This window comes from Otolemur garnettii, unplaced genomic scaffold, assembly GCF_000181295.1.
Source record: "Otolemur garnettii isolate 467f Iridium unplaced genomic scaffold, OtoGar3 scaffold00006, whole genome shotgun sequence".
Classification (NCBI taxonomy): domain Eukaryota; kingdom Metazoa; phylum Chordata; class Mammalia; order Primates; family Galagidae; genus Otolemur; species Otolemur garnettii.
In genome coordinates, this window is record NW_003852401.1 from 6372985 (window position 1) to 6391109 (window position 18125).

General features: G+C 37.2%; 1 pseudogene; it reads left to right on the forward strand.

The window, feature by feature from the left end:
* The window catches only part of LOC100943710, a 62643-nt pseudogene that overhangs the window by 3423 nt on the left and 41095 nt on the right, over positions 1–18125 (forward strand).

Sequence of the window (18125 nt, forward strand, 5' to 3'; positions counted from 1 at the left end):
GATTGTGATAAATAACTGAACAAATTGAATTATTTTATTAATTTAAAATGTACAGAGCTATGTCTTTACTGGGATGGTGTATAGTATAGATCATTATGCCCTTTAAACATTGACATTTTAAATACCCAGGACTTGTAGGACTTGGATGTTTTTGTCATAGAATGCCTAATTAACTTGAATTTTCTAAATGTCTTGTGCTTGTCTAATAAGTCAGTGTAAGACTATTACTTACATTAAAATTTTGGTGCTCGGCACCAGTAGCTCAGTGGTTAGGGCGCTGGCCACATACACCAGGGTTGCCAGGTTTGAACCTGGCCTGGGCCTGCTAAACAGCAATGACAACTACAACAAAAAAATAGCTGGGCGTCATGGCGGGTGCCTGTAGTCTCAGCTACTTGGGAGGCTGAAGCAAGAGAATCGCTTAAGCCCAAGTTTGAGGTTGCTGTGAGCTATGATGTCACAGTACTCTACCAAGGGCGACATCTCTGTCTCAAAAAATATTTTTCAGAGAAAACAAGGGAGAAAAACAAAGAAAAAGCTCATTCTCTCATTATCAGAGTGATGAAGTATAATCCTATGCCACAGGAGAAGAAAACACTACTTAAATCCTGTTTTTAAAGTATATTATTATGTGGTACTTTATAGAGAGAATTATAAATGACATACTAACTTCTTCAAAAAATATTTACAGCACATTTTAAGTGGTAATTCCTTAGAATGACTTTTAATGAAAGTGGAACTCCAACAATAAAGCAAAACTTGGCATCTGTATTTCTGGTTGCGAAAAGAGCTATACATTTTGAAATGAGATAAGCAGGTCCATTTTCTCAGTCTGCTTTAAAGTTGGTGTGCTCTAGATGTTGAGGTTCCTGCATTGGCCTTATTGCAATCCACTGACGTTCTATTCCTATAGTTTTCTTGTTCCTTCCTTCTATTCTAATTCCATGTGACCCCAGAAATAGCTTCTGTTGCGACTACCTTTTCTTTTCTTCAGAGCTTATTTCAAATTGTATCTGTCCTATCATTTCTAGAGCCCTACTGAAGATAAATTAAGTTGCATACAATTCATATTTATTAAAGTCTTGTTACTTTTCTACTTTCTCTAGAGGATTATTGCACATTAAGAACATATCCTGGTCGACAGACTGGCCATTCATCCTGGAATCTCAGAATTCTCACATCCTCATATCCTATCTATTTCTAGGTAGGATAAGCAAAGTACAAGATGAAGCCCTAAACCCTATATCTCCTTTGGTGAAGGAGAAAATCCATTCAATCTTGCGCTAAAGGGACATGATTCTCACTTTGTTTGCTCTATCTAGAAACGGACCAAGAAGTTAGAGGCACATGTGGCATAATCTGCTTTCCTTAGCACGTCAGGATCTGGGCTTTGATGAGAGACACATATCACAATCCTTGTGTGGCTCTTGCTCTTCATTCTACTTTTTGGAACTTAGGGCACACCTGAGTGCAGTGAAGAAAAATGAAAGTATAGGAAATTAACAGTATTGTTTTCCTTCCCTGCCAAATATGTGTGCTGTCTGGAAATAAAATTTCTAAAAATGAAATTAGAAAGGGGTTGTGTTTATCTTCTGAGCATCTTCAAGAACAACAGTGAAAATTGTTAATATTTATTCAGAGCCATGTATTCTTCATTTAATCCTCACAGATATTGATGTGAATACTATTATTATCCCCATTTTACAGGTGAGAAGACTGAGAGACATTGAATCCCCTCACCTCATTTTTTCCACTTTCTTTTCTCTTTCAAAACATCCTTGTCTTTTTGGACCTTCTGGGCCTTCTTTCTCTCCGATGGTCAATCAAAGCGTCAATCCTGTTAAGTAGTAAATGTTGAAAAGCAGCTAAACTGTTACCTCACCCAGGGGTCTATGAATTCCATAAAGATCAGATCTTTAACTAAAATAACAAAACTCTAGGTAGAATGTGATGTGTGAGAAAGTCAAGGGTAGGCATCGTCATCCGTGTCATCACAGGAGGAACAGGGGACTCAATACCTTTAAGAAGTCTCCCTAAGTTTCTAGACCCAAAGTAATTAGGATTCAGTCCTCAATCTGTCTTAAGTGCAAAGCTTGAACTCTAAATTATTATTTTACTCTTTCTACCATGCACTGGGCCTCAAGCTGAGTGCTGAAGAGAGAAACATGTGTGACTTTTACTCTTTTAGCCCTTAAGAAACTCCCGATCAGGTAAGAAGAGTCAAAAAGAGAAATCAAATATTATGAAACAGTATGGTAAGGGGGAGGCGAGATACTGTGAAAGCACAGAGCAGGGCACACCTTTTGAGGTCTTCCTGGAGAAAGCGATACCTAATTCTAATTAGGTATCTCGAATCTAGAGAGACTCTAGAGAGATGAGCCAAGAAATTAGGGAGGTGGGGGGTGTGGGGAAGTGGTGAGAAGAATGGGTATGAAGAGAACCGAAGTGTTGGAAAGTATACATTATGGAAAGAACCAAAGTGTTGGAGAACCAAAGTATTGGCAGGTCCAGCCATTATGGAGAACAGTATGGAGGTTCCTCAGAAATTACAAGTAGAACTACCATATGATCCAGTAATCACATAACTGTGAATGAATCCAAAGGGAAGGACTTATTATATCAGAGAGACATCTGCTACCCCATGCTTACTGCAATGTAGTCACAATAGCCAAGATGCAGAGTCTGTCTAATGATGGATGAGTGAATTAAGAAAGATATGGTACATAACATCACATAATACTACTCAGTCATAAAAAAGAATGAAATCCTGCCATTTGTGGTGACATGGATGGAACTGGAGGACATTATGTTAAGTGAAGTAAGCCAGGAACAGAAAGTTAAAGACCACCCGCTCTCATTTGTATGTGCAAGCTAAAAGAAGTTGCTCCCATAGAACTCACAGTAGAAAAAAGGATACTAGATGTTGGTAAGGAAAGTACAGGGAGAGATTTGTTAAAGAATACAATTACAGCTAGATAGGAGAAATCAGCTCTAGTGTTCTGTAGCACTTGTGGGATAACTATAGTTACAAATAATATATTGTAGTTTCACATAGCTAGAAGGAGTATATTGAATGTTCCCAAAACAAAGAAATGTTGACTGAGATAATTCATATACTAATTACTCTGAGGTCATTATCATACATGACATGTATTAAAATATCACTATGTATTCTATGAATATGTACAATTATTAGTGCTTAAAAAAATAAAAAAATTAATAAAGCCAATAAAAAAGTATATCTTGAAATTGGGAGGTATAAATCACAAAATCATTGTTAAGGATATAAAATTGATGGAACAATTATGAGAAAACCTCCTCCTGTGACACAGATCGATCATTTAGGAAGCAGATGGCTCTCAAGTCCTATGTCCTGGTCTCAAATCTCTGACCTATATAAACATGTTATCATGAACACTTGACCTAGAAGTTCTGCTTATCCAAGCTGTAGGCACACTCTTATATTTGGATAAGTATGGAGTGACCATCAGCCTGCTTGGGGACAGCCCTGGTTTATCTCTGATACAGATCAATGAACACATTTTAGTTATTTTAAGCATTCCCCTTTCCCTCTCAAATGTGTGTCAGTTTAGAAAATACCATATTTTGTTGTGTAAATGTCTACTTTTTTCCCCAAATTTTTGAGGGAAAAATAAGGATGTACATTATATTAATTTTATATCTACATAAATGACTTGAATTCTTTTGTTATTCATATACCCTGCAAACACAGTAAATTTTATGCTCCTCCTAAATAAGTGCCTTTCTACCATGTGAAGGTTTTGAATTAAATATAGAAAGGATGAAATAAAGTAAATATAACTTTAATATCTTTGTGTTAAATTTGGAGAAAATTCCATGTTTCTTGTTTAAACTTTATAAAACATATAATCATACATAGAATTTCACATAGAACATAGAATCATACCTAGATTATTACTGTAATACTGTAATCCTAATTTATTAATGATCTACAATTTTTTTATTTTACTTTTGATTTTAAGCTAAAAGGCAAAGATAATTTTTTTTTTTTTGGCAAAGATAATTTGATTAAGTTTTTATATAATATAATATTGTTTAAGATATTTTGATTTGTTGTGTTTTCTGCATGTACATAATCCTATTTCAAGAGTTATCTGAGTCTATGGAAACATTTTTTATAGTTGCTATAAATTTGTTCTGCCAAAAGCTTGAAAATTGAGTAAATAAGTCAAAAATTAAAAAAAAATTATTTAAAATATTTAACTGAAAATAATTATAGAAGAATATTGAGGGGAATTATTCTGATCAGTATAGAAATGTTGATCCCAAAGTAATCTAATTATCAATGAAAAAGTGAAGGTGATATTTCTCATTACATCCAATTTATAAATAGAATAACAAGATTTGTAAGTTGAAAATAAGTGCTTTTGGAAGACTTATTTTTCTCCATCTGACTCTGGGAAATTAAGACAAAACTCAACAATGACTATTTCATTAAGATCAGAAACTCTGAGGCCTGGCACAGAGGCCCATGCCTATAATCCTAGCACTCTGGGAGGCTGAGGCAGGTGGATTGCTTGCGCTCAAGAGATGGAGACCAGCCTGAGCTAGAGCAAGACCCTGTCTCTACTAGAAATAGAAAAAGTGAAGCAAGATGATTACTTAAGCTTAAGAGTTTGAGGTTGCTGTGAGTTATCATGACGCCATGGAAAACTACCTGGGGGTGCAGAGTGAGTTTCTGTCTCAAAAAAAAAAAGAAAAGGAAAGAAAAAGAAAAAAAGAAAGAAAAAAATTTAGCTAGTGTTGTGGCTAGTGCCGATAGTCCCTGTTACTTGGAAAGCTGAGGCTGGGGATTGCTGCTTGACCCCAAGAGTTTGAGGTTGCCGTGAGTTATCATGATGCCATGGTACTCAACCCCAGTGTGACAGAGTGAGATTCTATCTCAAAAAAAGAAAGAACAGAAGCTTTGGCAGATTGAAGAGCATGAAGAACAGCCTGGAGATATTGTTGCCCTATGCTCTTGGGGTCATATCTGAGAAATCATTGCCCAAACCAATGTCATGGGGCTTTCCTCTTATGTTTTCTTTTAGTAGTTTTACAGTTTTAGGTTTTAATAAGTCTTTAATATATTTTGGCTTGACTTTTGTGTATAGCATGAGATAAGGGTTGACAGCTTTGTAAAAAAATCCATTAACCATAAATATGTGGGTTCATTTCTGGGCTTTCTATTCTGTGTCTCTTTTTATGATATGCTGAAGCTTTTAAAAAAATTTTTTCCTGTTACTTATAGTTGATGAAAAATAATTGCATATGTGTATGGGATACAGTGATATTTTCATACATGTATACAATGTGTAATGATCAAATCAGGGTCATTAGCATATTTGTCACCACAAACATTTGTCATACTGTTTTTATTCCTGTAGTTTTATAATGTATTTTGAAGTCAGGCCATAGGATGCCTCCAGCCTCATTCTTTTTGTTCAAGATTGTTAGAGTTTTTCAGGGTCTTTTGTGGTTCTATATGGATTTTCAGATTTTTTTTCCTATTGACACTTAAGGAAAATCTGATTCACAAACTTTAGAAGTCTTTGAGATAAAAGTATCATGTAGGATAAGATTGTCCATCTAAATCACCTTATTATAACACTCATAAAACACACACTGAATTAAGAAATATTTATTGAGGTTCTACCAGGTCCAAAATTGTATGCTGAATAACAACAAGAACCTCAAGAATAGCTAAGAAAAAAAAAGGTTAGCAATGATAGGGAACAATAATTAGAACACTTTCACACGGGTGATGGGAGGTTGTGTTACAAGTGACTTTATTTAAATGTTGTTTCTATTTCTATGAAGGATCCATTAGAATTTTGATAAGGATTAAATTAAATTTGTAGATCACCTTGGGTAGTATAGACATTTTGACATTATTAATTCTTCCAATCTATAAACAGAATATTTTTCCATTTATTTGTGCTGTTTTTAAATTTCTTCTATCAGACATTCTATCAATGTTTGGTAGCTTTTAGTATACAAATCTTTTACATCCTTGGCTAAATTTGCTCCTAAGTATTTTTTTTTTTTTGGATGCTATTATAAAAGGATTCACTTTCTTAATTTTTTTTAGATAGTTTGTTGTTGGAGTGTAGAAATGCAACTGATTTTTGTACCTTGATTGTGCAACTTAACTGAATTTGTTTGTTAGTTCCAAGAGGTTTTAGGTGGAGCCTTTAGTGTTTTCTATATACTTAACCATGTTATGAGCAAATTTAGCCATTTTTAGTGGCAAAAAAAGCCACTTTGGCTTTTTCCTTTTGTTAGGGCTCAGGAAACAGTATCCCAGAATGAGGGCCTCAGAAGCAAAGTTTTCTCTGACCTGTTCTCTGTCTCAGTCCCACTCTCTCTGAGGCTAGTCATAGAAACTAGGAACCTTTTTCCCCAAGATGGGTCATAAAAGTCAGAACTCCCTTTCCACTCTCCTCCAAAAGCAATAAAACCTAAATTTATTCTGTATAAACACTGGCCATAAAAAATTATCTGACATACCTTGTTTGACTCTAAGTCATAAGACCCCCTCCATTCTAGAGAACCCCACACCCAGAAGGAAGGAATGCATGCTCAAAGAGTCCAAGAAGAAGCTAAACAGGTCTTGCTGGTTTCCCCAATGAGTCGGTTAGCATTACATCATACCCTTTTTGCCCAATCATTATTTCTACCCAGCCATCTACCCTTTCTTGAACTGAAGCATAAAAATGGACAATTTCACCTGTATCTTTGGTATTTGTTGTGAAGGCTCCTGTGTATACACATTAAATAAATTTGTATGCCTTTTCTCTTATCAATCTACTCATGTCAGTGATTTTCACGCAAACCTTTAGGGGACAAAGAATCTTGGTCTCTATACTTTCATGTTTTGATGCATTTTATTTATTTTCATTTTTAATTGCTCTAGCTAGGACTTTCAGTACTATGCTGAATAGAAGTGGTAAGGTGACATTCTTGTCCTCTTCCTGCTGTTAGAGGAAAACCTTTCAACTTTTGACCATTGAGTATGTTATATATGGCCTTTATGATATTGAAGAGCATTTTTTCTATACCTAATTTGTTGAGGGTTTTATGATTAAAGGATGTCATACCTTGTCAAATGCTTTTACTTCATTGATTGAGATGATCCTATGGCTTGTGTCCTTTATTCTCTTAATATGGTAAATCATATACTGACTAACTCAATTCAACAGCACATTAAAAGGACATGTTCTTCATGATCAAGGGGATTTATCTTTGGGGTGCAAAGGTGGTTTAACATATGCAAACCAATAAATGTGATGCGCCATATCAACAAAAAGAAGAGTCTCAATAACACCAGCAGCTTGGGAAGAATGAATCAGGGAAAACTTCCTGGAGGAGATGACATGTGATAGTGGTCTGTCTTGGAGCAACTCACAAAAAAAGGAGGAAAAGCATAGGGAGAGGTAAGTACCCAAGTTTCAGGGGAAGTGACAGTATTTCACAGAGATATGATGGCACTTCTCTGAGACTGCCAGTTGTTTTAAGTGGCTATAATAGAAGTAGATATGCAATATTGGCAATCACTGGAGAAGCATCTGATCCAACTGAAAAATCTCTCTTGCTGGTCAATGGAGCAGAGGAGAGAGAAGGAACACAAGGTGTAGCTGAGAGCTTCAGAGGGCTCCCCCAAAATCTTGCACTAGGTGCAAAATTTTATTCTAGACCCTCTGACAATAATTGCTACAATTAAGTTAAAACATCATCTTGCTCCTAAAATAATATCGTTCAATAACATCATCTAGTTCAGTGGTTCTCAACCTTCCTAATGCTGTGGCCCTTTAATACAGTTCCTGTGGGTCGCAACCCACAGGTTGAGAATTGCTGATCTAGAGCTTTATTTCAAAGTTTTGGGCTCATAATGTACTTAAAATAAAGAGGAAGCAAGAGGTAGTCTTCTCTTCCTGTTGAGAGTGTATTAAGTCCTACCCACTTCGCTGGACCACCCTTCCTTCTGCTCCTCCCTCCCCTCATCCGTATTCCCTTCCCTCAGCTTCTCCTTCCCCTTCCACCCTCCTTCCGTCTCTTCCAAAGGCCATCATTGAGGCCAGCCATCACAGACTTGGCACAACTGAACAGAGGGGCACGAGGGACACTTTAAAACAGACTTTCATGTAAATTTGTCTTGAGTTGCTTTATTTTTCTTTCCTTGTCACACTGGTCACCATTTTGTATCTGGCCATCTCAAATAGAGCATAATTTGTAGGCTTGTAGTGTGGTTTATATTCATTTGTTGAATGAATAACTGAGTTAATGACTGAAGGAATGAATGAGGAACACCTTAATTAATTAATATATTTTTGGTTTTAGCAAAAGGAAATGAATGCTAAGAAACCCGAACAGCAGGGGGCAGCAAAAGTTTGCATTTTTTTTTTTTAACCAGCAGGTAAATTGTCCAAAGCTTGAGTTGGTTTGGCTTCATAAGAGAAGAAAAAAGAGAGAGAGAGAGTAGGGAGACAAGAGAGGAGTTATAACCTAAATAATTCTATAATTCTAAAGTGATAAGTGTACTTTGGTGTAATTTACTTTTGTTGCTTCTAGAACAATGCATGTGGTTTTTCATGGTTCTTTCCTGAAGGACCCAGAACTATTCCTACAGTCATACACCAATGGCCAGCAGGTGGCAGCACCTCTCACGGGTCAGGAATACAAGGTAGGGCCAAATTTGGGGGGGGGGAAATAAAGCCCATCTGTGGAATGAAGTCTTTCACATGCTTTCTGTAGAAAACCTATGGAAATAAATCTTAAGTAAGGGATTGAATTTTCTTAGTCTCAAATATCTTAAGGAAAATGAGGTAGAATTTTAACCACAGAAACATTGTTCATTTTGAAGCAAGGTGATAACCAAAATGTTTTTGAAGGTCAAGTTTAAGCCTTACAAACAATTTCTGTGAATTACAGCCCACCAGTATTTTTTTTTTCTTTAGTTTCCAGGTAATAACGGTCCAGAAACCATTTGCATTTTAATGTATGCTTTTAGCACATTCCTTTATCTGATTTTTAATGATCAATTAATTCACAGATGTTAGCCAAGAGAAAGGCAATCGCCACAGACACAATGCTTTTAGATTACTGATTAATAGCCTGAAATGACTTCTACCATTGTTCTTGGATACATTATATTGGTGTCAACAGAGTACCTCAGATTCTCTTATGTATTATCAGTTCTCCACCTTTTTTAAACATTTAACTACTTTAGTTGGATATTTATAATTAGATAAAACCAGGAACAATGTCTGCAGTTAGAGTCCTTGCAGTATAAAGGAAAATGCAGACCCACTGGTTTTCCAGAGTGACAGCACTTGACCTGAAACTTCAAACGCACTTGTGAAACTCCCATTTGGGTGAAGGAGCAGAGGCCAGTCCAGCACTTAGTTTCTTTTTAGATCTTCCATTCCTTAGTCACGCAGATAAGTAATAACAGTTTGAATGGGAATAAAAAGCATTCTGTTGCACTTCTGTGTATAATGAAAAGTCCCCCTGTCTTTGGCTCTTTGATTTTCCCACACAAAGCGCAACTTGGATTTTACTACAATAACAAAGAGCACTAGAAAAAATGAAAGGGCATATTTGCTTAAATTGCTGTTTGCATCAAAAGAAAGTGCCTAATGGGGTTATCACTGGGTCAGGCTGCACTCTATTTTTCACCAAGGTTAAATTAGGGGCAGATGAATTGGGAAGGGTTGGTGGGTTTAGAATCTTTCAACACTACTTGTCTCTGAGCCCTTCTATTTCACTGTGAACTGAAAGATACATAGGAAAGGGATTGGAAGTACTGGAGTGGTCAACTGCTAGGAAATGACCCATTTTATTTCAAAAAAAATAGCACTAATCCCTTTGGGAAGAAATATGGTAGCGAAGCTCTACTGGAATACTCCTTCCCAGAAACTCACCCAATTTCATAAACATAGAGTGACGGAGAGATAGCCTAAGCAGTGGTTCTCAACCTTCCTAATGCCGTGGCCCTTTAATACAGTTCCTGTGAGTCGTGACCCACAGGTTCAGAACCGCTGGACTAGAACATAGTCTGACTCTGGACTCCTTAGTGTTGAATCTTGTTATGCTCTGCTTAAGTTTCTTTATCTATAAAATTAGGACAGTTGTACCGGGTTTATGTGAGAGTTCAGGTTCACCTGTAAAACACTGGGAACATGGTAAGTACTATATCTATTGGTAATGATGATGGTGTACCAAGTACTGCAATAGATGGTAAGAAACTATCCCTGCCTTTGGGGAACTTGGGGTCTTTTAGGAGGACTCAGAAAAACAAATAAGAGCAAAATACTATGGGTATAATAAGGAGGTTATATAGATTTTGGAGGTGGGGGTGACAAGGGATAGTATGGTGAGTCTGGTAGGAGAGAGGAGTCTGGGATGCCTTAAAGAGAGGCCCTTGCTGATTTCAGTCATATGTGTTTGCAGGTAAGAAAAGGGGATAGGAAGGGCTTTTGAACATATGACTGAAGATGAGGGTTGGGGAATACCTGATGGAAGGCACCAAAGTGTGCTGCATTTCCAGAACTGCCAGTATTGGACTATGATCAGAGTATGGGTTATGTGTGTGAGAGGACAGAGCGAGAGCTGAAGCCTTACAGGTAGATGTAGGTCAGAGTACAGCATTGCTAATAGGGACCCACAGGCCGAATTTAGGTGGGTTTTATTTGGCTCATTCAATAGTTTTCTTTAAATGAAGTCCCATATTTAAACCTTGGGATCTTACACATAGAAATCTCTGGCTCTCCAGGCTTTTTAGAAAATTTGGAATATCTGGCGAATCATTCTCTAATTCTAGCACAGTGTCAATGGATGACACTTGCATGGCCCAGTTTTTCCCAGGCCTCTCCTCCTCCTTACCACCAATCCTGTAAATGTCAGACTCTCTGGTCTTTATGTAACACTCTCAGGAGCTCTGGTTTTATTCAACAGGGCATACAGAACATCAAGGTGTTTTAAGTAGGAGATCCTACTGTGATCTGATTTGCATTTTTGTAAGAAGGCTCAAGGGACAAGATAGTAAATTGTTTTCAGCTTTGAACAAAAGTTTTTATCATAAACTGTGACAGGACACGTGCAAGGGAAATTGAGTATCACTGGATTTTACTATTAGATTTCATCAGAGAATAGAATCTGTTCTTTGACAATTATAACTAATCTTATTAGAGAGGAGTGATCAATTTTCCAGTCAACTCTGCATTATTTTATTTTTAAAGGCATGCAAGTGGTCTAGAATTTTAAGAGGAAAACTCATCCTAGTTTGGTAGCTCCTATAAAGAGCAACAGACGGTCCCCTAGGAATTGATAATGAAGAAATAAAATCAGATCTTAACACACCTGGAAAAGAAAACCTAAATTCTACAAAGAGGGGCAAGGCTACAGGGGCGAGGCCAGTACAAAAAGAACAGTTACTGAGAGCAGCAAGGTATTTCTGCAAGAGTGAGTTTTGCTATCTAAAACCTGATAAGACTAGAATAAGGACTTATAACTTAAATCAAAGTGATAGGTACAAATAGGCCCAGGACTTTCCTGGTTTGTGGGTCAGGCCCTGGGCAGTTAGCAGAGGCAGTCAGGAGCAGCTGTGCCCGGATCAGTGCAGAATGAGGCAGACGCTCATGAAGCTTCTCACACCCAACTCTGTGGAATGAAATTTGTGACATTTTCTGACATACTACAAGTTACCTTCACCTTGTTTAATCAGCCATGTATTCATCTGTGACCTTCACCCACAGCTCTTTGCCTTCCCTCCCTATCACACTGTTAAGTAAAGTGGGTACGGGACACAATGTGGGGTGGCGTGAAGGATGTGGCACCAGGCATGTTATCTGTGGTTTGGGAAGAAGGAGCTGCTGTACCCGAATCATTATAGAATGTGCTAAAATCACTATAAAGTGATTATAAAATTTCAAAATGATTCTCACTATTTCCAATCCCTATGCTACCATCTTCGTTTATTGTTTTGAGTTTTGAATTTCAACCAATGTTTTTAAATTACAAAATTCAACTCTTAGGAAATCTTAAGTTGTCTAAGAGCGTTTACAACAAAATAGTCACCAAGTTCTCATGGTAGATAAGTTGAAATGCGTGTACTTTCATCCACACTTTGTATAACTTCTCTGAAATATCTTGTTCAAAAACAGTAAATTCAAAGCTGCATAAATTTCTCATGTGGTTTCTTAGCTCACTTGCTGAAAGCGACAGGCTGTGCTTTGCCAGTAGGCCTCCCATACCAATTTGTGAGTTGGGCTGAAATCATATTACTTTTCTCTCATTGCCGTCTTCGGCATGTGAGTTCTAGAGAATACCTGTATCAGGTCCACAAATGTCCAGTGAAAAGAAAAGAAAGTGTTGATGATTCATTGTGCCTTATGCACATTAAATAAACATACAACATGTTTTCTGGTCTGTGTGGAGGGAGGGGGAGGATGGAAAGGGAAATACATAAGTTAGTCCTTGCAATGTAAATTTATTGTTTCACATAATGAATTTATTGAGGTAGGTTATTATTTTTTTAACTTGACCAAAAATGCCTAGTTAATGGTACCTGAACATACTGTCACTCGTGGCAGATAATAATAGGAAGTCTGATACTGGGAACTCATAACTCTGGCAAGTGAACCAAGTTCTATCCTTAAGCAGATCTTCATTCATCCTCAGAGAAACCAGGATAAGACTGGAGAAGACCAGGTCATGATCAGAAAACAGTTACAAAGGGACAACGTTATATATCTAGTTATTTTGCTGTTCATGACTGTGGATGCAGATCTCAGAGGAATACATGGTTGAATAAACTGGTATCCCAGTCCCTCTGGAGCTGTGCCCATCTGAGGCCATTTTCAAACACAGTCATAAGAATTCAGCTTAAGAAGGTCAAGGCTATATAAATAGAGTCTAACATACATGAAAAATACAAACTTCAAATAAGGTACTCAGAAGACATTGGAAAAGCCAGAGATAAAGATGGGGCTATAGTAAGGAGAAACTAAAAAGAAAGGTTTGTCGGTACACATGTCTATTTTTGCCCTAAGAACACAAGAAGTTCTTAGCAAATGCCCATTGAATGAATGAGTCGCTATCTATCTCCACCCCTCCCCAAGAACCCAAGAAAATACAGAAAGAGAAAACCCACAAATCGCTGAAAGCAATTTCAGGGAAAACAGAAAAAAAGAGAAGCTACAGGAGATTAGAGGGGGAAATGAGTTGAAGGAAAAAGTAAACAATTGGGAGAAAAGCAAGAGATTTAGATTCAATTCAATTGGAGGATCCAACATATTGTTTTATTTTCCAATGTTTGCAACATAATGGCATGACATGGAACTAAGCATTTCTTATATATTATCTCATTTAATTCCCAAAGTACTATGAGACGTCTACTCATATTTTACTTATTGTGCAGATGAGAAAACTGAGATTTAGAAAGAACAAGCAACACTTAAGGTCAAATAGGTAGCTGGTGTCAGAATCAGGTCTGGACCAGGTCTGTCTGAGGTCAGAGGTTACACTTATGCCTACACCTGCCTACTGCTTCTGCTACACCTATTGTTCTGGAGTATTTATTAATCTCTGCTTTTCACTTTCAAAATTGTCTATGATTAGACAATAAAGTTTATGACACCTCTGTTGTAGGGTACACTTGAATAAACAAGATACAGAGTTGGGCCATCAAGGAGCTTACAATCTGGTGGAGGAAATCAACCTCCAAACAAATAACTAATGCAAAGCAGAGTGACAGAGAGTGTGCTTAAGGGGCAGAGTGGGGAGTTTATGCCCCGAAGAAGCAGCAATTGATTCTGATCTGTGGGTGGATTTAAGCAACTAGTGTTTGGAAAGAAGGAAATTAGAGTGTAGTTTTTCCACCAGTTTGTTTTTTTTTTGTTTTTTTTTTGTTTTTTTTTGAGACAGAGTCTCACTCAGTCACTCTAGGGTTGAGTGCTCTGGCATCATAGCTCATAGCAACTTTAAACTTTTGGGCTCAAGAGAACCTCTTGCCTCAGCATCTGGAGTAGATGGGGCAACAGGAGCCTGACACAACACCCGGCTATTTTTTTAGAGTAGGGATCTCGCTCTTCTTGCTCATGCTGGCCTCAAACTTGTGAGTTCAAACAACCCACCTTCCTCGGTGCTGGGGAGTGGGGGAATACCACACTTCCCAGAGTGCTAGGATTATAGGCGTGAGCCACTGTGCCCAGCTCTACCAAATTTTTATAAATATGCCCTAATATAATTCCTGAAAAGAGATGGATAGCTGGAACAGGGCCAATTTGAGGCAGCTATATTCTAACTTTCCACTTTATATAGACATTAAATCCTAGCAAAACTACCATAGTTTCTTTTTTATATATATTTATCATTTTTAATGCTATTCCTGTATCCTGAAAAATCTAAGTTTTCTTCTGAATTTTTTTTTAATGGAAACCAAGACTTTTATTGAGATTTTTTTTTCTTTCTAGCCAGTCTTGCTTTTTTTTTTTTTAATCATAGCAGTGTACATTAATACTATCATGGGGTACAGTGTACTGTTTCTGTGTACAATTTGAAATACTTTCATACAACTGGTTAACATAGCCTTCATGTCTTTTTCTTAGTTATTGTGTTAAGACATTTATATTCTACAATTGGAGAGATTCACATGTACCCTTATAGGATGAACCATAGACGTGATCCCACCAATCACCCTCCCTACACTCATCCGTCCCCCTCCCTTCCCCCTCTCCCCATATTCCTGGGTTAAAATTGGGTCATAGCTTTCCTATGAAAGCTATAAATTAGTTTCATAGTAGGGTTGAGTACATTGGATACTTTTTCTTCCATTCTTGGGATACTTTGTTAAGAAGAATATTTTCCAGCTCCATCCATGTAAACATGAAGGAGGTAAAGTCTCCATCTTTCTTAATGGCTGCATAGTATTCCGTGGTGTACATATACCACAATTTACTGATCCATTCATGGATTGATGGGCTTTTGGGCTTCTTCCATGACCTAGCAATTATGAATTGGCTATAGTCAACATTCTGATACAAATATCTTTGTAGTAGTGTGATTTTTGGTCTTCTGGATATATACCTAATAGAGGCATTATAGGATCGAATGACAGGTCTATTTTTAGTTCTTTAAGTGTTCTCCAGATATCTTTCCAAAAGAAACATATTAGTTTGCAATCCCACCAGCAGTGTAGAAGTGTTCCCTTTTCTCCACAACCACACCAGCATCTGTGATTTTGGGATTTTGTGATATAGGCTAATCTTACTGGTGTTAGATGATATCTCAAAGTAGTTTTGATTTGCGTTTCTCTGATGATTAAGGATGGTGAGCATTTTTTCATATGTTTGTAGGCCATGCATCTGTCTTCTTCAGAGAAGTTTCTCTTCAAGTCCCTTGCCCACCCTGAGAGGGGATCACTTGTTCTCTTCTTGCTAACATGTTTGAGTTCTCTATGGATTCTGGTTATTAAACCTTTGTCGGAGACATAACCAGCAAATATCTTCTCCCATTCTGAGGGCTGTCTACTTGCTTTAATTACTGTGCTTTTGGCTGTGCAGAGCTTTTTAATTTGATGAGGTCCCAGTAGTGTATTTTTGATGTTGCTTCAATTGCCCGGGGGAAACATCGAGTAGGGAAAAGATTGCCTATTTAACTTCCATAGTTTCAAAGAAGTAAATTCCCATTCCCACGTGAAGCACAGTCATTCCACTTCATGATCACTTAAAAAAAAACCCAAAACACTGACCGATAAAAAGATGCACATTAAGCTGTTGAAACTGAGGTTTGTGAAATCATTCCTAAACTTCTGTTCAAATGATTATCATACATTTTATGCTGAATCATATTTACAAAACATTCTGTGTCTCAATGAAATCCTTCTTAATGTCCTTTCAAGTAGAAATACTTTCGTAAAAATAAATTTAAGATGGGGTGGCACCTGTGGCTCGAGGGAGTAGGACGTTGGCCCCGTATGTCAGAGATGGCAGGTTCAAACCCAGCCCCGGCCAAAACCTGCAAAAACAAACAAACAAACAAACAAAAATCTATTAAAAAATAAATAAATAAAGTTAAGATACTATGGTTGTTTTTTTAAAGAGAATTCTCAACTGGCAAGTGTATAATTTGTATATGTTATCAAATAATATATAAAATATCATGTATAAAATATATAACTTCCCCCTCAACATAGCAAAGGCTTTATATATATATTTATTCTTTTATAATTTATATATATATAGTTTTTTTCCACAGTGTTCCATTAAAGGTTCTTAATGTAATTTAGTGTTTTGTTCCACTTTGTAGAAAGAAATCCTGTTAGGAGAATTCTAAAGGTTTTACAGATGTGATGTGGAGTAGGTTTTAATCATTGCCCTTTCCTTCATCTGGCCACTAAGGGAAAACAAGACTGATAGTGGACATGACTCAGGCAAAGCTGAGAAGCATTAGCAAAGTTTGCACCTGACTCTGGCTGGCTGACCTGCATACTGTCCCAGAAGCCATATAATCTAACTGCTGGTTAGTCATGAAGAAGGCATTTCTGGGCTTGGCAATGGTGGCTCAAGTGGCTAAGGCGCCAGCCACATACACCTAAGGTTGCGGGTTCAAATCCAGCCCGGGCCCACCAAAACAACAATGATGGCTGCAACCAAAAAATAGCCGGGCGCTGTGGTGGGTACCTGTGGTCCCAGCTAACTTGGGAGGCTGAGGCAGGGGACTCACTTGAGCCCAGGAGTTGGAGATTGCTGTGAGCTGTGATGGCACTTTACCCAGGGGGATAGCTTGAGGCACTGTCTCAAAAAAAAAAAAAAAAAAAAAAAAGAAGGCATTTCTGGAACCTCACCTCTAAGTGAATTTGTTTGGTAGTAGGTAAAGAGGATAAATTAGTGGTTTTCTTTTATGTATTGACCAACTCTCTGAACATCTCAGGTCACTGATATTTAAAAAAAAAAAAAAAAGCTGAGAAAAAAATCAGCAAAGTCCAAATAGTTGCAATTATTCCCAATCAATATAAGTAGTTTCTAATCAAAAATAAATCAATGTAATTGTCTTAGGTGGAAATTAGCTTCTGTATGTTTGTATTTTCTTCTTCTGTCTCAGCTATCTTTCATTATTGCTGAAGGCTTATAGGAAAAGTTCTTAAAATATTTAAATCTTAATATATTGAATTTTTTAAAAAAGAGTATCCTTAGGAATGAGCTTGAGAAGAAGACTAGTTTGGAGTGACGAGTTAATCGGTGTTTGGGATCTACTGACAATATCACAACAATCCTGTGGCCCCACAACATGTAAGAGAAGCCAGTGTATTATTTCTCTGAAAGAAATCGAAACCAAGTATATGTGCAGGATGATAATCAGATTTACCTGTTTTCTTCAGTGAAAAGTGAAAATATTGGTACATCATATGATAAAAATGCTCAAGGTACAATTTCTTGCAGACTTTTATTTATGAAAAGAAAAAAGACCTGTGATTATATATATATTTTTCTAACTGGTGGCTCTGTAATCAAGAAAAGCACTATTTTCTATAATTTGATCATAGTTGTTTCTCCAGGGTGAAAGTGCTCCCTCCAGTAGACTAATGCAGTGTGTTCACCAGGTAAATGAGAACACACGATCGTCATCTTCATTCCACATGCGTGGTACATCTGATTGTTCCCAAGAACCTGCTGCATTAACTGTCCCTGGATCAGGTTATAGCTGAGGCTGGTTTATTAGGAATGATGCCGGGAGCAGAGTCCTGACCCGTGTTTTCCCAGGTGCTTCTATAACTAAAAAATCCTCAAAGAGTTAGAGAAATCACTACATAATTTGGCAAAGCACTACAGAGCTATATTTTTCACCTTTAACTTTTTCTGAGTGGAAAAGATTACACAAAATCCTTCATTTAAAAATAATTTAAGCAATATTTCAACCATAATATAAGACAGCTTGAAAAAGAAAAATAGTCTGTACTTCTGTCACCACGAGGCCATATAGTTCTGCCTTGTTCTCCTGTGTAGCTGGGTGCCTTTGAAAAGACTTATTAAACCTCTTTGTGCTTCACTTTTTTTGCTATAAAATGGAGATATTAGTAGTACCTACTAATAAGATTGTTTGAG